General features: G+C 36.3%; 1 protein-coding gene and 1 pseudogene across 3 annotated transcripts in view; both read right to left on the minus strand.

Annotated features, from left to right (window-relative positions):
* The window catches only part of RNLS (renalase, FAD dependent amine oxidase), a 222,669-nt gene that overhangs the window by 188,023 nt on the left and 10,691 nt on the right, over window positions 1–23,955 (minus strand). The window lies entirely within an intron of this gene.
* Window positions 5,426–7,511, minus strand: LOC308529141 (nucleophosmin-like; annotated as a pseudogene). Its single transcript has 3 exons — window positions 7,321–7,511; window positions 6,492–7,035; window positions 5,426–5,706 (listed from the first exon to the last, which is right to left on the minus strand). The product of its transcript is annotated as a nucleophosmin-like (transcript).

The following is a 23,955-nucleotide window of genomic DNA, read 5'->3' on the forward strand; positions in this document are numbered from 1 at the left end:
GTTGTAGGTTCGATCCCCGGTCAGGGTGCATACAAGAAGCAACCAATGAACGCATAAATAAGTGGAACAATAAATAGATGTTTCTCTCTCAAATCAATAAAAAAATATTGATCAATTGGAGCAATATTTGCATAACATGAGGATGATGTGAGAGTTAAACAAAACAGCAGTTAAAAATCATAGCAGTGTTTTTTGTATATGCTTAGTGCTGAGTAAATGGTTGTTGCTGCTGTTATTTATTACTATAAATACCATATTATTACTCTATCATTCTAGGAAATAGAAGTTGAAGCAGAGAAGGAGGAGTAAGCGTAAGGGTACGATGTGTGTAAGTAGATGTGCAGGATGAGAGGAAAGCAGTGAAAAGAACAGAAATGACACTAGCTTAACTAAAAATAGCAGGGAAGTCTAGGTAACAAACTGTTAAGTTGTTATGATTTAGGAAAAAAGTATATCAACTCAATATGGTAACTATGGTTGATCAGGCTGACCAGAAATTTTCATGTAAGTTTTTCATCAATGAAATAAAACATTAAAATAGGTTGATGATCTCCTATGTACACATCCAAGAATGTATACAACTTGCTCACCAAGGGAAATGTACGTAAGAGCACTATCCATTATAGCATCAACTGAGGAACTACCCAAATGCCCATCGACAGTGAAATGGATAACGTATGTTGTATCTACACAATATAAAATTACACAGTAATAAGAAAAATGGTTTTAACCACACATTTCAATAAGGTAATTCCACACAAAAAAACAGTAAGTGAAAGAAGATAAGCACTTAAGAGCTCATACTGTGTGATTCAATTTAAATGAAGCACAGAAACAGACAAAAAGAACTATGCCGTTAGAAGTCAAGGTAAGCCTGGCCAGCGTGGCTCAGTGGTTGAGCATCAACCTATGAACCAGGAGGTTATGGTTCAATTCCCAGTCAGGGCACATGGCCGGGTTGTGGGCTCAATCCCCAGTGGTGGGGCGTGTAGGAGGCAGCTGATCAATGATTTTCTCTCATCATTGATGTTCCTATCTCTCTCTCCCTCTTGCTTCCTCTCTGAAATCAATAAAAATATATTTAAGAAAAAGTCAAGGTAATAATTACTAGAAGAAGTCAAGAATGGGAGAGTTAGTGACTAGAAGGGAGTGCAAGGGGGATTCTCAGGGAGCTGTGTCGTTTATTTCTTGACGGGTGCTAGTTATATGGGTGCATATTCAATTTGTAAACATTCATCAAGATGTGTACTTAATATATGTGCACCTTTCTTTATATTTCAGTGAAAAGTTGTTTAAAAGGACAAGGAAAAAATGGTGTTGATGATGACAACTTTATAAGTGAACTCTTTCCAAATCTAAGGGTCCCTGGGGGAACTTGGAGAAGAAAAGAATGATGTACTTGTTGAGTCACTTGAGAGTTTCAGCAGCAGAAAAACATAATTGATATTCAGAAACAGTTAATATAATACAATTGTGTGGAAATAAAGAATTTATATGTGATTTCAAAATAAGTCTCAGATGCAGAGAACCAGATGGGGCCTTTATTGACTCACATGTGATTCTGACTGGGAGAAAAATCTATCTTTGGAGATTAACCTGTGACTCTCACAAACAATGAAAGTGTCTGGCACGCACATAGGGAAGATTGACTCTGGGCCCAGAAGTTCGCTGATTTTGAAATGGATGTGCTAAGAAAGAACTTTATTTAAAAGAGTTGACTAGAAACAGCTGCACTTTGTCGTCAGAATAAAAATCCACAAGTATTCTAAGACTTCAAAAAATATAACAAACAATGTGACCTCCTTAACCCTTAGAAGAGACATTTCTGCTATGGTTGTATTCAATCACGATTTATTTCTCCTCAAAACCTCTTGCAATGGCTGTCCATAGAGATGCTTCTAGAAAAGAGTGAAGGAAGCAGAAATGAAAAGAAATAATAAAATTCTTCTTCATTCCTACTGAAAATGGTCAGAGTGAAATCTGATGTTTTCTTAATAACATGTTTGAACATGTTTAGTTGAAGTTTATTCTTAAGAAGGCTTAAGTATGGGTTGAAATATTTAAAAAAAAGCAAAACAACAGGAAAATTGAGGAAGATAGAGGGGATAGTCTTAGACATTATCTTGTCATTTCCTTTTTCCAGATTTTCACATGCAGAAACCTACTTACGAAAATGTATGTGACTGCTGACTTAGGTTACTGAGGGAAGGTCTGACATCTCCCTGCTGGAAAATGTTTAAGAAAGAGGTTAACTAGCCATTTAAAATTATTTGGAATTAATTCTTCCCAAAAGTCGGTGGCCAAATAGGATGTCTTCCAGATATATGACTTCATTTTGTTCTCTGCTTCCACAAACAATAGAGTCTCTCTTTCACAGGGTGACACATTCTGTACCCGCCAGAAAACATAAAAGCTCTAAACCTTAGTGAATGTGAACTGTGGTTTCAAGGGATTTAGACATCGTTTCTACAAAACTAAGTGAGGTAAATAAATGATAAATTAACCAACTAATTCAGGCAAAAATATTTCCAAATTTTGAGAGGGGGAAAAAAGGACCCTTTGATTAGTTTCCTCATTTTTAAGTAACCAGGTGAGTCTACATTGTACTTTGTGTAGATATAGCTCAATGCCTTCTTGAATAAATAGCACTACTTCAGAGTGAAAAGATTTTACAATTTACAAAATGCACTCATACATAGTACTCATATATGTTTCATATTGAAAATACTAAGAATTTGGGAGGTAAGATTTAACAGTTAAGATGACAAAGGAGAATTTTAAAAATCAGCATACCTTCTGATCTTAGAGGACTATGGAGACCATGAGTCCAAATCTGTCATACTTCAATGTAAAGAAAAGAACCCAGAGTGTAGGAATGAGAGCTTTTCCATAGAATACAGGTCACTATGAAGACTCCTAGTTTGGTCTATTCTCCCTAGAGCCCGAGAGTCACCAGAGTATAAGCTCCATATATAGAGGATGCTATCTGTTTTTCCACACGTTTTCTCCAGCATCTAGTACAGCATTTGGAACCACAAAAGTTACTCAGCACATGTGTTATAAAAATTCATCTCTGTAGATATCTATCTTGCTTTTTAACATGGACACATCTAACATTTTTTTAAATATCAGGTCCATAATTTTGGAGTTGATGTAATATATTCACAAGTTAAATAATTCAAAATAAAGGTTTACAAAATAAATCTGTATTTACTTTTAAATACCCATCAAGGTATTGGAATGTATCAAATGTTTTTCATGATCTAATTTTTCAGTATTTACATTTATTTATTGTGTCAATAGATTTTAACCATCATCTATGAACAAAACACTGTTACCGCTTTAATAATGTAATATACAAACTAACAAAGGTGAGTTAAATTAGATTTCACCTCTACCAGAATGTCAATATAATTTCAAATATTATATTTATATTGTGGTAAAAAAAGTATTTCAATTATCTGTGTTTCAAAATATAAAACCTTGTTTTCTTATTTTGTGAAGTCTTACTTTGCTAACAACACATTTTTACCATTAGAAGATGTAGTTTTAAAAAATGCCTGTGGAACAACTATGCTAGATTATCTAGCATAACTCCTAAAAAATTGTAAGATCCCCAATTCTTCCAAAAGTCTAAGACAAACACTTCATGAGCTATAATGGAGGCTCCTGGAACAGCAATTGTTTTCAGGTTCAAGAAATGAAAATTTTCTACAACAAGGCACTTACTACCTATTAGACATGTGACTATAAAGTATTATATTTTTCAACAAATATGTAAGAACTAACACATCCAGACAATTGTGCTACTTCAAAAGTGATGCTGTTATACCAAAATTGTTACTATTATTATAAACATTTTGAAAAGTCTCCTTCCGGAATTGCTTCTATAGACTGCAGCTCATTCTTTTGAATATCTGCAAGGATAGCAAAACTTTTTCTTTTGAATGTAGAAAACAGTTTTAGAAGTCAAAATTATTTAGGCCATGGCTAGAGAAGTAGGTGTGTATCTAAAAGAATGTGTGACCACAGCAGCAATTTGAAGAATTTTTCCAGGGTGGCTCCAAATACCCAATCCACTCTTGGGTAGTTTCAAAAAAACAAAAACAAAAACAAAAAAACCCAAAACTTTGTCCAAGTTTTATTTAAAATAGTTAACTAAACCTTTATTTAAAATAACTCTCTAAGAGTTTCCAAAAACCATTGAGAATTGTGGACTAAATATGAATGTCCAGAGGAACTCTCTCAAGGACGACACACATTTTAAATAAATTCTATCTAAGTAACTTAAAAACGAAGTCTCATTATTTTATGGGCATACCACATGTAGTTTTCTCATGTGTCATAGATTAAGCAATGTGTAAGGTAATTTGCTAGAAGCAGAATAATTTGTTCCCCTTAATCAGAAGTTGAGTTTGGGGAACTCCAGGTTGCTCTCACACCATGATCAGGAATCACATTTCTGGAGAGTGTGGTAGCTCACTACAGGTTCCTCCTTACTGCATTTCTTAAGCCACTTGAAATTAAACTTCTAGAATATGGTTTCAATAAAGAAAAGAAAGCCAACTTCTATCAGTTGTCTCCCATGATAAGGCTGCTAACTGTGAAAACTATATGAGCATTTCTATTATATAGAGAAAATATTTACACTGTGAACAGTTTCAAAATGGAATATAAATCAATGTGTAAACTGAATTCTCTAACTCAAAGTTTTCTAAATGGCAACGAAAAATTTAATACTTTTTTGAAAAAATAAACAAGGCTACTTAGATAACAATGGAAAAGAACAACGTGTCTGTGTACATGTCTTAACTCTTTTTCATCACGATGCAATTCTTTTGCTTCATGTTGACTTTGGCGGATGAATTCTGGCTTTTCTCAATGAAAACAGATCCTTGGCCATGATCTGCAATTTAATGCTGAAACAGGATGAAACATATCCTGGAATTCCCACATATCGTTTCTTATTAGCATGTAGTATGTCATGCAAGTGACCCACTGTGTCTGACATGTTCAACCCCTTTGGCCTTCAACAAGTAGCAACAAAATGAGAAGCACATGAACCTTTCTAGACTGTTCCAAGAATTAGTCTTTTTTGTTTTGATTCATTCAAATATTTATTGAGCAGACAGGGAGATACAAAGGTGTTTAAAACCCTGGTCAAAGAGGTGAGGCAAATGCACAAGTAGAAAGAAAAGTTCCCTGAACCACAGCAGTCAAAAGAAAAGTGCTTTAGGAGATAACAGTGTGATGGCCCTCAGCCTGGAAGGGGGCATGGGTGAGTGGACAATCAGAAAGGGGTCTGAGATTACAATAGAAGACTTCAGTCTGGACTGTTGATGATATTCAATATGGACTATATTTGTCTCTCGTCTTCCTCTTTCCCCATCTTTGGGCTTAATCCACCAGTAGTTCCCAGGATTGTTCACTGTGCTTTTTCTATACTTGCTTGCAATTTTGCTTTAATGTCCTCGACAAAACCAGGTCCTTTCAGTATTTTAAGAGTTTTTTCCTGTTTTTTGTTTTGTTTTGTTTTTAAGGATTCTTGATCATTTGATATTGGCATTGATGGTTTTGAGTCTTTCCCATTCTGGTTTGATTTTTGTGCTTTTTTGGCTGCAGTATCTCGTACAGATTTCTTTACTAGAGCTTTTTCTTCAGCTTCCTCATCCTCAAAGTCATCATCGTCATCCTCATCATCCTCCGCTGCTGGGGTCCAACCCCAGCGGGTCCAGGGGTTCCCAAAGGTGTGGACGGAGTTGGCGAAGAAGGAATAACACGGAGACAGTGTTCAGTTGATCAGCAGCCTAGCCAGGATCTCCAGCCAAGTTCTGGTCTGGATCTCCAGCGAAGTTCTGTTTCGGATCTCCAGCCAGGTTCTGTGTCCATGGTCTCTTGCTAGGTTCTCCAGCCAGGTTCTGCCCAGGTTCTCCAGCCAGGTTCAGTCACCAGGTTCTAGTCAGGTTCTCTTGCCAATTTCTGTAGTCAGGTTCAGCCCAGGATCTTTTGCTATGTTCTCTCGCTAGGTTCTGTCTCTAGGTTCTGAGGCCAGTTTCTGTCCAGGATCTTTTGCCATGTTCTCTGCAGTGAAGTTCTTCTGTCTCTAGAGAACGTTCTGTGTAGGTTCTGTGCCAATTTCTGTCTCTCTTCGTTCTGTCTTCTTACATCTGTATTTATACCAGTTGATTCCAAGCCTATCAATCTCTATTCCAAAGGTTAGGGCGTTTCTTATCTCCATTCCAGGGAGTAAAGATTATGTAGCTTAAGCATGATTGTTCGTAGTTAAAGTGATTAATTACCCACCTGGCACTTAGTTAAGAGGTTTTATTCCCTCCCTAACTTCAAGGGAAAATCCCTACCTGGGGAAACAACCTTTCTCAGAGACCTTGGTTAAAACACATAGTGCCAAGAAGGTAAGCAAACATATTAAGAACAGTATGCCATATATGCCAGGTCCCTTGAAACAGCAAGGATGGACCGGCTCCCGGCACTCCGCCTCATCCTCCTCATTAACTTCATCAGCAGCAAATTTTGCTTTTTCTATGGAATCTGGCTACCACTTCCAGGGGCAGAACGCTTTCCAGACATACTTAGGGATTTCACGTCCTCCTCCTCCTCACCTTCTGACTCTGCATCTTCCTCCACAGCTACTAGGTGCTGTCCACTAACATGTACAGGCCCTGAACCACACTACAACCATAAGACCCCAGCCAGTGTTATTTCAAAGCCACCAAAGGAAACCATTGGCTGTACAGACATTTTCAAAGTTGCCAGTGTTACTTTCATTGGACTGCCAATGAATGGCAGTGTGAGGCTGAACTCAAGGCTTGCCTCTGCTTCAACAATGTACAATTCATCCTTTGCACCAGCCCTTAAACTGACTGTACATAAAGATAATTGGTGCTAATTTTCATCATTATCCACCTTAAAGTGATGATCTTTGTCGGCCTTTAGTTCACAACCAAAAAGATAGTCTGGGGCCTCAGAGGGCTCATGTCCACATCCATTGAATCGTCCCTGGGGTGGTGGCACACACTTAAGTGGGAGAGAAGGCAGACAGAGATAAAGGACTTCTGTTCCCTGGACAGACTCGCAAGATGGAATCACACCAGGGAAGAATTAGTCTTGAGAACACATTGTACTATCGTGCACCAGAAATTAGGAAATTAGGGCAGCAAGATTTTGTTTATAAAAGAAAATATTCCTAACCTTTTTTTTTTTTAGCTTGAGAAGACAAGTGACCCTAACAACAGCTCCTTCTTTAGCCTTATAATTTATACGTCTATATTCTAGTCAAATCTGAGTCTGGGTCAAACTGACCCGAGGCAAGGAGAAATATCTTTGTTGTGCCACTCTGATTCAATGTATGGTACTAACAAGGACTTTCTGTCTTTGATGTTTCTCTGGAGATTCTTTATTGGGGAGGAAGTCTCGGTGGCTGGCATGCCTGTCTGGTGAACATGAGGATATGGGGAATCAATGGAACCTTGCACAGTCCACTCCAAGGACATGATGAGGCATTTCTGAGGATACAGAGTCAAAGAGGGGAGAGGCACCTATCCATTTTTCTTAGGGGATAATTCATGTTACTGCTAGAGTCTCTTTCCACTGAGTTTGTAATTAATTACAAGCCTTGACTAAAGATGGATCCCCATGATAGAAAAATTCAAGGTTGCAATGAATGGAGAGCTAGCCTATCAGATTAATGTAGGCCTCCTTGACCATCTCCCACCCCCACCCCCCACCCCCACCTGAGTCTTTAAACCTAATATCTTGGAATCAGCTCTGAGAATGTAAGTGTGAGGCTGAACTCAAGTATGATTATTCTGTGCTGCAGGCACAGGAGCTTTGGTGAGAAGAGAAGGAAGCCCAGGGAACCACTCATGTGACCAGGAGTGAGGAGCACAGATTTCCCTTTTGGGTTCTGTTTTGGGCTCATTAGGTGTACTTAGAAAAATATGCGTTTAATTGCTTTTGTTTCTCCATCTAAAAAGACAATATGGACATCTTTCAGAGAGGGTGACATTCCCAGTTCCAACACAAACTTATTTCTGTCACTGTGAAGTCTTACTTGGTGTGATGCCAATAATCCTGCAGTGAGGTCTGGGCATGGGGTAGAAAAAGTTAAATGATTAACTTGCCAAATTCAATTGCTAGGAAGAGAGGGGGCAATTTCAAGCAGTAAAAACAGCTATGCATTTAGAAACTATTATCAGGAGCACTAGACAGCACTGCATGATGTTCTGCAAACCACAAGTGATGTCAAAGCTGCGAGGCTGCTGGGCTGCCAGAGGCTCAGCGATAATAGATGCTAAAATTACTGCTGAAGAAGCAGATTTGATTACAAAGAGACCCGAGAGCCGTGAAGCCCTTGGAAAGCTGCCCTCTGAGTTTTACAAGTAATAAGATAAACAGCATCTCCAACTGTAATCACAAAATATAATAAAAATGCTCTGGGCTCTCATAGGACTTGCAAGCATATCTCTCTTGAGTGATATAAAACCACGCCGTTCCTAATACACAACGATGAGGACAAAGTTACCACCAAACTGAGGTCATGTCGGAAATACGGACAACTCTGTAAAGAATCTTTTTAAACTGACTTTAAAAGAAGTGGACTTGTTTAAATTGACCCCAACCTGTATGTTCCCACCTTTATTCTCATGTCTTGGTTACACAATCTGTTAGCTCAACATTTTTAGCCTAATTCCTCATGGCATTTGATCATCTGGGGCCTTCCTCCAACCCCCAGCATCCCTCCATTCTCTACCTCATTCCCCATTTTCATCCCCAGCTCCTACTATTTCCACCCTAGGTTTTGCCCAAAATCTCTTTCTTCTCACTTGTGAAGCGGAAAGTTCAGGTAATGATAACAGTGAGAAAAAATGAAAAACCTTATTGTGAATTTATTTCAATATTTTAAAAAAGCCTTCTAAAATTGGTTATTTAGGAGTTCCCCATCTTCTTCTGAAACTTCTTAAACAACACTTTATGCTTGCTTGTTATATGTTTTATAATTTAGATGGACCAATGGGTTATCTACTGGTTGTCCAGTACAATCAAAATTATCTTTTTAAGAAATTACATCTGGTTAAGAAAGACACATGAGATGAAAAAGTTTAGAAAAAATGTCTGTGGAAAAGCAAACCTAAAATATACAAAGACATTTATTTAACAGAAAAAAATTGGTTAAAATGTACTAAATATACACAAAAATACTTTATATACCTTATAAAATATTTTAAAATTAATTATAATAAAATGCAAGGCATACCACATGTGAAGTTTTTGAATTAAAATGACAACAGAAGTAATCTTTGACCACTGGGTTCCAACAATCTAGTCTATATGAGAACCAGTTTCTAAAATAGGTCTTAGTGACCTACTGATTATATGAAATCTGAATAACCAAAAAGAATTTGAACCCTCAAATAAAATACGTATTATTTGCTTTACTGGAGACACCATACATGTTTTGCTTTCCATTGGATAAAGTTATGGGATATTAATAATGTGATTATGAGGACATTATATTAAAAATATTTATTTTCTGTTAAGTCTGAACAATTCAAGGCACAACATATAGTGTGGTCTCTAGCCAGGCAGCCTGGGTAGGAATCCTTGCTCAGGTTCAGTCACTTACAAGCTCTGTAATTTTGGGAAAGTTACTTAACTTTTCTGTACTTCAGTTTCATCATTTAAATGGGGACAATAATGTTAGGATTGATGCTAGAATTAAATTAGTTAATATAATTAAAACACTTTTTATATGTTTATGTTTTAAACAAATGTTTATATGCTTATATGCACCTGGTCAATAGTAAGCACTATTTAAGTGTTAGCTATTCTTATTGTTTCCCCTTTCCTTTTTTTATTCAGGGAGATAGGATATCTCTATATCTCATTTAACTCATTAAAAATGCCCAATGGGATAAGGAAGGACAAATATCTGCATATTTTAATCCTTTTTGACTGGTCTGTAGCAGAGATAAATTCATCCTGATATACCCTCCCTCATTTCTTTCTATTTCCAACTTCTACCAGTTTGAAGAACTAAACTTATCAGTCTTCTCTGTTGTTTAACCCTGAGCTTCTGCCTTTTCCCCATTTATTCCTATAATCAGCCCCCCCCCCCCCCACCAAAAAAAAATAACACTGGTAAAATTTGGATAGGAAAAAACCTTGTGAGGTATGTCTAATTATTTGGCTATCAACTAAAAGTATGACTTACGCGAGTCTTTTCCAGGGTTCTTCTTCGTTCTAACAATCCAAAGATAATTTAAAATGTCCAGTGTAGCATATAGGTAAGCAACTCTGACAAGAACAAATGCTCTGCATTGCTTGATTTCAAAATAACAAACCAAGGTGGGCCCCTGGATGACACAGCCACTGTAGGAGACAACTTTAGTTCCTTAAGTGTATGTAGATGACCAGTGACTTTCAGTCTTCTTTCATGCTTTAGGTGGAAAATATCTCTATGGAACAGATGTTCTCATATAAGAACATAAAAGAGTTTTGTTTTGAGTTTGATTTTGTTTTTAATAAATGGTTGGAAGACGGCATGCTGCTTGTATTGTACTGTGTAGAGTACAAAATGAACATTCCAATCTTATGACCCATTGGGGCCATGGGATAATGCCACTTGGCAGCTGTTGGATAAGGCTGGTAACACTCCAGGGTGTGCTCCCCTGGACACCTCTGCTCTCTGCTTTTTTGGGTCCCTACCATTAGCAACCTGCCTGATGCTGCCCCTCTGCGGCAGCACTGTCTTACTGTAAAGGCCCCCTTCTTAGCTAGAGCTGTTTTTCTGAACGCTGCTTCCCAGGCATTTCACAACACAATGTGTATTTTCAGTGTAGCAAACCACTAAGATGCTCCCTGTATATTATCCCAAACTTTTATCTTCACTTTTCTAGGATGCTGACCAAAAACTTAAAGTAAACAGAGAAAGACTTTAATAAAAAGGAAACAATATAGAGTCAATATAAATTCAATAGCACAATTCATCATCATTATGTTAAAGAGCTGACAGTTTAGTTCCCGGGAACTTCATTTTGTCAAAAGATATCCTTTTTTTCGGTCATACCATGATATATATATAAAATTATAAACAATGTGAGACTTGTTTCAAGAAAAAATACCAATGTATGCACTTTAATTAATTGGCCATTTTAAATAAAAAATATTTTCTTTATCAGTAGCACTAATAAATAGCAGCTAAGATAATCATTCTGAGGTAGTTCAAGAATTTGAACCTATTCAGTCATTCAATAAATAATTATTAAATAAAATATTATGTGTATGGGTATATGAAATGAAGTGTCTTAAATTTAGGGTTATTATTGAGAAAAAAATATATATGTCAACTACAATGCCATTGAGAGGTTATTGTAACGTATATAGAATATGGCATGTAATTCTGTAATTACTTTCACATCAAGAATAAAAACTAAAATTTAAAACTACAGAATTCTCCAAGTATTGTAAGTATATTTGACTCCATATTCACTTTTTATACCTATCTTATTGTGAAGCCATTTTTAAGTGCAAAAGAGTATTTTGGCACTGTTGCCTATTCAAAGCATTTTAAAGCATTTATAAAAGGGAAAAATGCTTTGCTGATCTTTTTACCTGCTTAAGCCAGAAATAAAACTATGAAATTATAAAATACATAATGGTGACTTTTAAAAACATTGAACAGTTAAACTAAAGACAGAGTTCACCGATTTATGTTGATTACAATTAAGGGAATTAAGCTTTGCCTTTTGTGATTATTGCAAGTAGACACTTTTTTTCTTCAATATAAAAAACAAGAAATTCAATGAACACTACAACTGAGGAAACTTCTAATAATAAAAGTGTTTAAAAATAGTTGATTATTGGCTTCATGTTAGGGATAAATAGAAATTTTAAAATGTAATCCATGATTCAGAAGACTTATGTCATATGTCAACGATTAAAAAAATATATATATATTAGCCAGGCAAGAAATACTAATACCTTTCTTAATAAGCCATAAACTTTTTTGTTGAGCAGACTAAATAAAACTTATGGATAATAACTGTTAGAAAATGCAACAATATTGCTTCAAAGACAACAAGAACTTTCAAATCCTAAATTGAGTTCTTCAAGAAACCAAAACAATAGACAACAAATGTAAATGTCATTTATATGGTAAATGACAAGAAAAGAATCATGGAAGGATTATGGCATACCAATGACAGGGTTCCAATAAATGCTTATCGGATTAAATGTATGGTATGTGTCTATGTTAATGTGTTGGAAATGAAAGGTTGAGGAGAAATGAGTGTGAGTTTTTTCATTTCATTATTTTGAAACAATGACCCTAAAGGGTATCTCAACCCCTCGAGATAATCTTCAGAGATATCAGGTCCTTAGTTCAAGACTTCCCTGTTCTGTTTACTTTTAAATTGTTTTCCCTCTCTCCACACTGATTTATGATATCACTAAGGAACATACTCCACCTCCACGATCACTGTGCGCAAGTGGAAGTAGTTATGAAAGTGCTTCCATCTGCCAGCCTAGGCATGTGCATGTCAGCATCGGGATGCTATCTTGAACGTTATGAATTTGAAAAGCCCATTTTCTTTCAAATAATTAGTAGGGTTTTACAGAATTTACTAACAGACACATCCCTGGAACATGCTGAGCAAAACTAATTGCAGATAAACTAGAGTCTATCTTGGTTAAAGTACATACATTTCCAAATATCAGCATTTTGAAACTTCAAAGCAATTTTGGCTTTTTCAATTATGGGTAGGATATAAATAATCTGTGTAGGGGCAAACCCTTTTCACTATCAAGTAAAGAGAATGACCTCATTAAAAGATCTATGCCTCAGTAAGTTCCTACTCATTTCCAAGTGAATTGCTCAAAAGTTCCTTAGAACTCATTAGACTATCAGTACTTGACTCAGCAAAACTGTAGGATGTAAAGGTGCTTTCAAACTATTAGAGAAATCAGTCAACTGGAATTATTTTTTAAGAGAGGAGAGGTAAATTCCTCACAATTCCTACATGGAGTATCCCATTAGAAATGGTTATAATGTTCAATATGATTATCATTTTTAGATGAGTTATAAGCAAGTTTCATTAAAAACATTATTGTTGATGAAAATAATTACTGGGTATATTAGTTTTCTCTGGCTGCTGTAACAAATAATCATAAACACTAGTGGCTGAAAATAACACAAATGTAGTCTGTTACAGTTCTGGAGGTCAGAAGTACAAAGTAGGTCTTATGGGGGTAAAATCTGGGTGTCTGGGGGCTGTTTTCCTTCTGGAGGCTGTAGAGGAGAATCTGGTCATTGCCTTTTCTAAAGGCAGCCCACATCCCTGATTTGTAGCCCCTTTTCCTTTTCAAAGCCAGCAGCTGCATCCCTCTGAACTTTGCTCTCATCATCACATCTCATCTGCAAATGGGAGAAAAGTCCTACACAAGTTTCTGCTGTATCTTATTTAGTGGTTTTACTGTGCTAACAGAACTGCTTCATAGAAATAAAAATCATTTATGTTTGTAAAACTTCAGAAGTCATTCAGCTAGACATAAAGAAGATAGTCATCTGCTTTTCTTTATGAGAGTTCAGTGAAAATGCAGGAGAACAGTGAAAAATGTTTTCCCTTTGTTAACTGATTTTTCCACTCTTCAACATAATGTAGGTGGATAGCAGGTGATAAGATAGTTGAGGCTAAAAAGAGTGCAAGTTGAAGAAGTCTTACTTTCTCATAATATAATCAAGTACACAGGAGATTTTTGTCATTCAATTACTAATTTGTTCATTCAAAAATATTACTTGGGACAGTGTAAGGTGGTAGAAATAGAAAAGACTCAAGGAACTCAAGTTTAATGGATGAAAGAGACAAAGTAATCATTATTTTTTAAAAAAACACAACTACTAAATCTTGGCTTGAATATGAACCTTTCTCTTTCTTTCCTTCTCCCACCCCCAAATCCAATGTCTTCAGAATAGGTGCAAGCTTGTTAACCAAGGTGGTTTGTAAACAACAATAAAATATTTCTCTCTCGCCAAAACCGGTTTGGCTCAGTGGATAGAGCGTCGGCCTGTGGACTGAAAGGTCCCAGGTTCGATTCCGGTCAAGGGCATGTACCTGGGTTGTGGGCATATCCCCAGTGGGAGATGTGCAGGAGGCAGCTGATCGATGTTTCTCTCTCAACGATGTTTCTAACTCTCTATCTCTCTCCCTTCCTCTCTGTAAAAAAATCAATAAAATATATTTTAAAAAAAATATTTCTCTCTCACTCACCCACTTTAAGATTTTATAAACACACTTTCTGACATCTTTAACTTATGAACTCATGTTCAAATAACTCACATTTCAAACAGCAATTATACACACCTGCCCTTCTTTCAAACAAACCTGCCTTTTAAAAGAATCCTTTTAGGTTGGATTTTAGATTGAGAAGGGATCTTAGGGATCTAGATTTCCATGCTCTCATTTTACAGAGTTAGAAAATAAAGTCCAGTTACATTGGCATGTGCTCTCATTATCAGCTTCTAATAAGAAGCTGATAATGAGAATTCTATATAGAATTGTAACTATTCTAATTTAATTTAATAGTTTGTTCAGGTTTCCCATAGAAAGTAGACACCCAAAGTTCCTTTTTTCTCAAATCAGAAATTCTTGTTACATTGGCAGTGGCTGAGCAGTTGAGCCACATGGGTCAGCTGTCAATCTTCTTCCTTTTTAAATATATTTTTATTGATTTTAGAGAGAGGATGGGAGAGGAAAGAAGAGGGATAGAGAGATAGAAACAGCAATGATGAAAGAGAAACATTGACTGGCTGCCTCCTACACACCCCTCCTGGTCTAGGCACGTGCCCTGGCCAGAATCGAATTGTGACCTCCTGGTTTGTAAGTTGATACTCAACCACTGAGCCACACAGGCTGGGCCATATTCTTAATTGTATCACCTCTTTATGCCTAATGTCTTCAAGCACTAAGAAGTACAAAATAAAGACAGGGAAATAGTATACTGAAGCAAGCCAGATTTCCCAAGTTTACCACTTAAGATTAAAGAAAAGTCAAAATATCAACAAACCTTTCATTAAAAATCAAAGTGATAAACTTTTATCAAAATTTCTAAAGTACTTCCAAAAGTCCGAAGAAAGAAAGCACTCACCACACCCCCCCTTAAGAACAATTCTTCTTTCATTTGATACCGAAAAATAAACTGATGCAAATGGCAAGACCTGAGAACTATTTGGGGGACTTTGGCTATCCATAGACTAAAAATCACATTTATTTATAAAAGTGCAGATCTCTCTATATCTTAGCTTGTTAATGACATACATCATCAGACATCCCAATTTGAGTATTTGAGTTTGTGCTCAAATGAAAACTTCTACTGTTTGTGATCATAATACACACTCATTTTTCAAAAAAAAAAAAAAAAAAAAAGGTAAAGCACTGAGAATTAGAAGACATCGGCGAATGTGTGGAATTAAAAAGATGACAGACTTTGGAGTCAGTATGTTGATTCTTCTAGTAGGTAGTTTCATAGAAAGTAATTTTTATCTCCCTGGTCTTCCCCTATATAGTAGGGATAATACAATACGTGGTTGTTTTAAGGATTGTTGACAAGGCACGTAAAATACTGAGACTATAAAAGATGCTCATAAACTGAAACTATTGCTATTTACTCTAGTTCCAAATTCCTAACTGGCCATGTTTGAAGAATGTATAGCAGCAAGGCAATGATAGGGAACTAAACCTTAGCAGTAAGTACCAGACATGTAACAAATACAAATTAAATAGCAGCAACAGCAGCTTCCTTCATTGACCACTGATCATGTGCCAGCAATTTACTAGGTGTTTTAATAAATTATCTTATTTAATCTCCCCAAATACCATGCTGAGGTAGGAATCATCACCTCAACTGTGCAGAAGAGGACTCAGGGAGTCAGAGAGGTTACATAATGTGCCCAAGGTCACAGAGCTAACAAGCAGTGGAGCCCAGGCAAGCATGAAGGGCAGAAGAAATAACCAGAAGTTACCCTAAAGCCTAACTGTATAAAAACAACAAATTTCAGAAGCAACTAGAAGAGAAGTGCAACAGACAAATCTTCCCACTATGAGCTCCTTAAGAACTGGGACCAGGGCTCATTAACCTATGAATCTGGGACAATACCTAGAATACAGGAAGTGCTCAGTAGATGTATAAGTAGTATAAGTAATTGAAATGCAATTGGCAAAGCAGACAATAAGGAATCACATTCTCTCAAAGCAGTCTTTGTGATGACAGTACATACAAAAGATAGAACAGTAGTGAGAATGTTCATGCATAAGGACAATAGTCACAGGTTAAAAATACCTTTATACATCTACTCAGTGTTAATGACTACTGCATTCATAGAACTTTTCCCCATTATATTATATAAAGACTTCAATCACTGTTAGTGGCATTACCTTAAAATATGAAGGACGATGAACATGATCACACACACACACACACACACACACACACACACACGTATTTTGGGGATGGCTTAAAATTCACTTGGCTGTATGTGCTCAATGGAAAAAAAAAGTCTACGTGAGAGAAAATCCTATGAAAGTTGTAAAAATGAATCAAAAGCTTGTTCTCCCTTATTCAAGTAGTATTTATAATTTAAAGACTTGGCAAAATAAATTCACAATTATGTTAGATATGTACAACTGCATTTATACAAGTGAAACCTCAGTAATTTGATAGCCTGCTTTTTTTTTTTGGTGGGTGGAGTGGGGCTATTGTGAAAACAAAGAGAACTTTGGTATATCAGAATTTTCAAAGAAAATAGCACTTTAGCCAAACCAAAATTCCCCACAGCAACAACGTACATATAGCCACATCCAGTGACTAAATTGTGTTTATGCTTTCCTTAAGTAACAGAGTTCATTCTGACCATTTATCTACACAGAAGTATGCCAGAAAACTGCCTATTCATTTTCTACATTCTGTTTGGTAAACAAAACATGACACATAGCAATATAAAAGAAAAATATAATCCTGGGATGCATCTGCAATGATTGCAGAGAAGTGCTCTAAACTGTCTGAGGCCCGTGGCACTGTTTTTCAGATAAGCATTTAAACACTGCCCCATGCTGTTCATCTGTGTGACCTGCAGCCTGTGGGCACCAGGCCTGGACTCAGCAGAAGGATGAGTCACAGGCGGATTTATGAAGCTATTAGCTCTTTAAAAGCAACTGGTCTTGTAAAAGAGAAGCGCATAGCAATCTTGAGAATTCGTAATTCTTGAGAATTAATAATTTCTCATTCAGATTCTGTAAAGCACCCAACTGTAGTCATGGCAAAGCAGTCTCTGGGAGCACACCGTTTCCTAGTAAAAGAGCAGAAACTCAACCAGGAAGGCTTTATTTGAAATGTATTTACCACTGTGTTTGCATTTTTTTAGTTTACAGATTTCCTAACATTCTCTCTTTGTCAGCTAATTCTATGCGGTGCCACATAGGAACCATGATCTTTAAATATATGAGTCTGGGTATATCTTTAGATACTCTAAAGCAGTGTAACATCCAGATGCCTGTAATGTACTTCAAGGGGGGAATCGTGTTCCATTCCGTTTTGTCCTTCCTGTACTTGATAAGAGCGGAGATGCTGAGAAAAGGCTTGATGAGTTACTCAATGAATGAATGAATGATTCGGCATAGTTCAGAATTTCAGAAATTTTTAGAGAATGACCACTACTGCTTGGATATTGCTCCAGATATTCTATGGCTCACACTTTCACTACCTTCAGGTCTCTGCTGCTCAAAACATTTTGTCACACACCTGCTCATACTATATACAAAATTACTTCCATTCACTTATTACCCCTGTCTTGCTTCATTTTCTTTACCAATACTTTCTATTATTTCACATGGATATTTTCTTATTTCTCCTCCTCGCACTGGAAAAGAAGCTCTTTGGAGCTTTTATTGTTTGGTTCACTGCTGCATTCAGGGTGCCCAGAACAATTTTGAGCACATAGTAGATATTCGATACAAATATATATATATAAAGAAAAAAATGAATTAAACATCTGAATAAAAGATTAATATTACCATTTAAAAAAATAAAACTGGATTTTAATTTCTCTTCTTGGAATAAAATGTCATGATTTCATATGCCAATGGCAAGTAAAATTATAAGATGCAAAAAAAGTCTAACAAGTCACAGAAATGGAAAGGAAAATCTGCTTTGGGTATAGTGATTTTGAGGGGGCTAATCATGGAAGAAATTTTAGGAGAGACCAACATTTAAATAGCTTCCTCAAAACCAATAGAGATTCCTACACTGTTAAACATAGAATGTTTTGTACTAGCTACTGAAATACTCTCTTTAGAGTCTTTCTTTCATCCTTTTCTAGAAGCAAACATTCAAGTTAGAATGAGAAAATGTCAGACTCTGGAAATGGTACTTCGGAAGAATGATGACTGACCAGAATGTCTGGTCAGCATATAGCCATGTCTCATTCATCTGATGCAATAGAATAAAAACCTTCTCAAATGAGGTACATTTGTGAAAAAAGAAACAAATTTCGAAAAAAGCTGGTCCAGTGCAGAATGGTGGTATTCTTTAATCCCGCCCTTCCTCTCTTTTAATCTTAATATTTAAAATTTCCTATTTTAGGGGGGAAGGGAGGCTGAATGAAAGAAGGTAAAGGAATTAGCCAAAGAATATATATGCATAATCAATGGACACAAACAACAGTGTGGTGATGGCCAGAGGGAAGAGGGGGTGGGTGCTGGGTGGGGATGGGCAAAAGGTAGGAAAATGAGGACATCTGTAATAGTGTCAACAATAAAGTAAAAAAACAAAAACAAACAAACAAAAACAAACCTTTACTTTAACATCAGATTTTGATTGTGGTAATACTTTCTTATTTGTGTTTAGCACATTTCATTTGAATCTTCAGAGACTTGTGCCACAAAACAAAAATTCTTAGTTCTCAAATCTCTTCTCTCTTTAAAGTGTCTTTGCCAGCTCAGATGGGAAGAAGTTAAACTGAATTCAGTTGGTGACTCAGTTGGTGATAATGACGCAATTCAATAAATTATAGCTCTCTGTTCTTTCATCTCACCCCATCTCTAGTTCTGACATTTCTTTTTAAAGCCTTTTGGTATCAAAGAACTCTGAATTAAAAATAAAATTATAAGTTCTGAAGGCAGCATTAAGAAAGGATCTTCTGTTAGAGGTGCAATCTGGAAGCCTAGTTTCAAACATATATCTATTGGCAGCATGTGTACAAGAACAAAAAAGTCAAAATAGCATCATCACTGATGCATTTATATCAGGCATGGTGAGATCACACACATTTGTGCTGGGTACAGGCACCAAAAGGTACACTGCCTCATGCCCAGCCGGCGTGGCTCAGTGGTTGAGCGTCTACCTATGAACCAGGTCACAGTTCAATTCCCAGTCAGGACACATGCCCAGGTTGTGGGCTCGATCTCCCGTGTGGGGCATGCAGGAGGCAGTCAATCAGTGATTCTCTTTCATTATTGATATTTCTATCTCTCTCTCCCTCTCCCTTCCTCTCTGATATCAATAAAAATACATGTTTTTAAAAGGTACACTGCCCCAGTTACTAGAGCTTGGAGAAGATCTGGATTCCAGATCTGTCACTCAAGAGCTAGGTGACCTCAGACAAGTTAATTTAATTTCCCTGCTTCTCACTTTCCTCTTCTATGAAATGGGGATGAAATACTTCTTGTGAGGTGGTTGAGAAGATAAATGATGCAATGTAGGTAAAGTGCTTAACAAGTATTCCCAAAATGTTCTTTGATACTGGTTCTCATCATCATCATCTGGTTATCCCTCTGACTTCTTTTTTTCCCAACACAGTTCCCCAGAGGGACACAAGTAGGGGAACTGCTTCTGTCCTGCTAGGACCTAGAGTGGGTGGTAAGTAACAGTAGTGCCAGGTCACTCTAAACTCCAAGATGGGTGGGAGCCTCCTCCATTTCCACTGACGCCTGCGTTTCTGGAGAGTGGCAGAGAGGCAAACACTAGCTTGGGTTGCCGCTCAGGCACTTAGAGGAAGAATGGAAGATTAAGCAGAACCAACTCTCAGCTCATAAACTTGCAGTCAGCCCAACAGAGCGGCTAATATCTGAAGAAGTTTAAAAAATGAATTATTTCCCCTCCTGCAGCAATGGTCTGCTGGAAAAAGCAATGAAGCGTGGTACTTGATGAGGAGAAGACTTTGTTTCCTGTGCTTTTAATAAAATTTTCAGCAAATGTCAAGGAAAATGAAGAAGTTAAACTTATTTTAGTAAAAAGAATTGGTTCCCATTTTTCCATCAATGATGATGGAAGAGTCTAGAAGTTGTAGAAAGGAGGTTGAAAGTGCTTATTATGAACAATATGCTATCATTATATTCTGTAGTATGCAATAAGTTTAAGTTTTTGTGGGATAGCTTACTAAAGTTCTAAGAGTCTAAGGATAGTGCATATGTTAAGATTAAAACCCTTTTAACAATGTTCCCTCCCCAAATCCTGCAAATGTTTGCTTCCTCCCAATCCAATTAGGTAGAGTTATTTACCATCTCAATGTATCCAGCCAGGTTTAAAAGGTAGATTCAGTATTTCTGGTGAATTAGGACCTCTGATGTTTGCTCAACAGATGTCCACATTCAAGGCTCAACACATTCTGCCCCTAATCCACATTTCCAGCTTTATTTCTCCAAATTCCCCACCACAAAGCCTTTCCTCCCAGTCCGTCAATTTTCAGTCCCCACAATATAAAACAAGTATATCTACTTCCAATTTTTTGCTAAGATCCTTTTTCCTCTCCAAAGTATTCCTTCCTTTTCTTCTGCCTGTCCTTCGAGATTCCAGATTGTGTCATTCATTCATTCATTCATTCATTCAGTCAGTCAGTCAGTCAGTCAGTAAATAGAGACCAAAGGCCTACCATACAGGAGACACTCATAAAGGAATCCTGAGAAAACAGGGACAGGTAAGTCAGGGCTAGTTCCTGTCTTTATGCACTTTATATCCGACCACAAAGGACACACCTTACACAGTGAATTCAGTCATTCATTAACTAAGATTGTGATACTTGATAAAGTTGACAAATAGAAGAAAATTTAAAAAAGTAGGAGAAAAACAAAGTAAAATAAATAATAGACATCAATGGAAAGGTTAAAGAAAGATAGTAGTTTTTGCAATAAATAGGTTGAATTCCCTATCAAAAGAAACAGACTTTCCATGTTGGGTTTAGAAACTCAGCTGGGTGGTATTCTCTGAAAACTTAAGTAAACATAAGATAACAAAAGGGGCATTATTCACAATCTCCACAAATACCATAAGTGATTACATAGTAAGGCTATGAAGAGATATGTAGGATCTTAAGATTAAAAGCTACAAAAGTGTACTGAAGGACAGAAATACCTACATAAATGAAGAATTGTTTGATTTTCTTGGATGCAGGGTGCACTATTGTAAAGACATTAAATCTCCCTAAATTAACACTTTAAATGTAATTCAAATCAATATTTTAACAGGAACTGTAATGAAACCTGATTACAGAACACACAGAAAGAAATAAAACATAGATGATTTAAGAAAACTTAAGACAAAAGTCACCAAGAGGGCCTTATTCTACATCAAAATAGCTTGCCCTGAGGAAAGGCGCTTGGGGAAGAAAACCTGTTTCAGCTTTGCACTCGCAGAGCAATACTTGATAAAACTAGAAACCTAACATATCTATCCAGCTGCTTTAATACTTCAAGGGAGATCCAGAGAATAGAACAGTATGCAGTAAAAATCATGGCACCCATGAACATTCATTGACATTGGAAAGATATTCCTAAAATATTATAAAGTTTGAAAACAGAAAAAAATATTTTTATGTCTACCTTTAAAAATCTCTAGAAATATGTGTTTACTGGGTTAATGTCTACGAAGCTACAATTATGACTATATTTTATTTTACTTTTACTTTCAAATTTTTCATCAATAAACTATATTAATTATAAAATACAATTGAAATGGAAAAAATACATAATATTAGAAGAAAAATGATACTGAACAATTTTAGGTAAATTAGTTAGAAGGGGCCTAAATTTGTTTCCCTGTAATAATATGGGGCTTTGTGAATTATATTATAGTGATAGTTTTATATATATTTGATATTTCAGTCATCTTCATAGTCCTCTCCAGTAAAAATTCAGACAGGAACTGCAATATATACCGATATCCACTAGAGGGCAACATATAGCTTTGTAAATGTATGTCTCTTCCTAAAAAAACTGAAAATGTTTAATACATACTCAAGAGATTTAAAGTTCTTCACACACAGAGAGAAGAGTTTAGCTCATTCCTCATACTGAGGTCATGACTGAAACTTATAAAGAGAAAGCAGATGTTTTTAACCTCTTTGTTTTAGACCCACAGGTATTGTGTCAGAATTGTTAGGACAGTCTGTTAAGGCAGCGGTTCTCAACCTGTGGGTCGCGACCCCTTTGGCGGTCGAACGACCCTTTCACAGGGGTCGCCTAAGACCATCCTGCATATCAGATATTTACATTACAATTCATAACAGTAGCAACATTACAGTTATGAAGTAGCAACGAAAATAATTTTATGGTTGGGTACAACATGAGGAACTGTATTTAAAGGGTCAGAAGGTTGAGAACCACTGTGTTAAGGGGTTACTGGCAGAGTGGGTTATTTCATAACAAGAAAGTAAACACAGAATGATTTTCATGGGGTCCAATTCTAATTGAGACAATGCAGCACCCCAAAAACCATTCCATCAATCAAATGTACCAAGTCAGTCATGCTTAAACTTTTCATCATAGAGTCTATATATTCCATCGTATTCCTCCACTAAAAAAAGAAAAGAGGAAAAAAATGGGTTTTTTTCAGCATGATACATTTTTTCAGATGTTGTCAGCATTATCCTTTTTAATAGTAAGATTCAGGGGTCCTCAAACTACGGCCCGCGGGCCACATGCAAATACAAATATTGTATTTGTTCCCGTTTTGTTTTTTACTTCAAAATAAGATATGTGCAGTGTGCACAGGAATTTGTTCATAGTTTTTTTTTAAACTATAGTCCGGCCCTCCAACGGTCTGAGGGACAGTGAACTGGTCCCCTGTTTAAAAAGTTTGAGGACCCCTGGTAAAGTATCCTCATTTTTAAAGTTATGACTATTCAAAAAATGTAACGAATCTAAAAATCATCTTAAGCAATAACCGATGTAAAAATGTTTCTGTCAAACTATTTTTGGTTGATTGAAAAATATAGATGCATCTTTTTTATTTTTAAGTTTAAAAAATTTTGAAATCTTTCATATTAATAAATATATGATCATATTAGTAATCACTAGCATTCAATCACCCACAGGTAATATATATACAAAATGTATACAGACAGTGTTTTGAGGCAACATACTTTAACTGAATGTCTGCCCTTCCGGACAACAGTATTCTTCACAAAATTGACAGAAATAGCTCCATTTAAAGATAACTAATTATTAGAGAGGGACCTATGCAGAGAAATGGAGAAAGACAACAAAACATAACAGAATCTAACAAATGAACTGATGAGAAATATATATTAGAAAAATTTTGCCAGAAAGCAGAATAGTTCAACAAACCCTCAAGCAATGATCTGAAAACAGTGAAGAATTGTAAGACCTCTTTGAAAGAGTATCTCAAGGACGGGAACAAAAGGAACACTTTAGAAAACTACATGGATGACAGGGAGAGGAGGCTAGAAAAAGAAAGTTAAAAAAATAATGCAAAGGCCAAAGATGAAAAGGAGTTGAGACAAAATGGCAGATATGGGAGGGAGATACTTTATATTTTTTAAGATATTCTGAGATCATAATAAATGGACCGGAAATAATTCCTCAAGTATTAGAAGAAAACTTAGCTGAAAATAAAGGGAAAGCTGAATTTTCAAGTAAAAAATGGGATAAT

This window comes from Myotis nattereri (assembly GCF_964212035.1).
Source record: "Myotis nattereri genome assembly, chromosome: 13".
Lineage (NCBI taxonomy): Eukaryota > Metazoa > Chordata > Mammalia > Chiroptera > Vespertilionidae > Myotis > Myotis nattereri.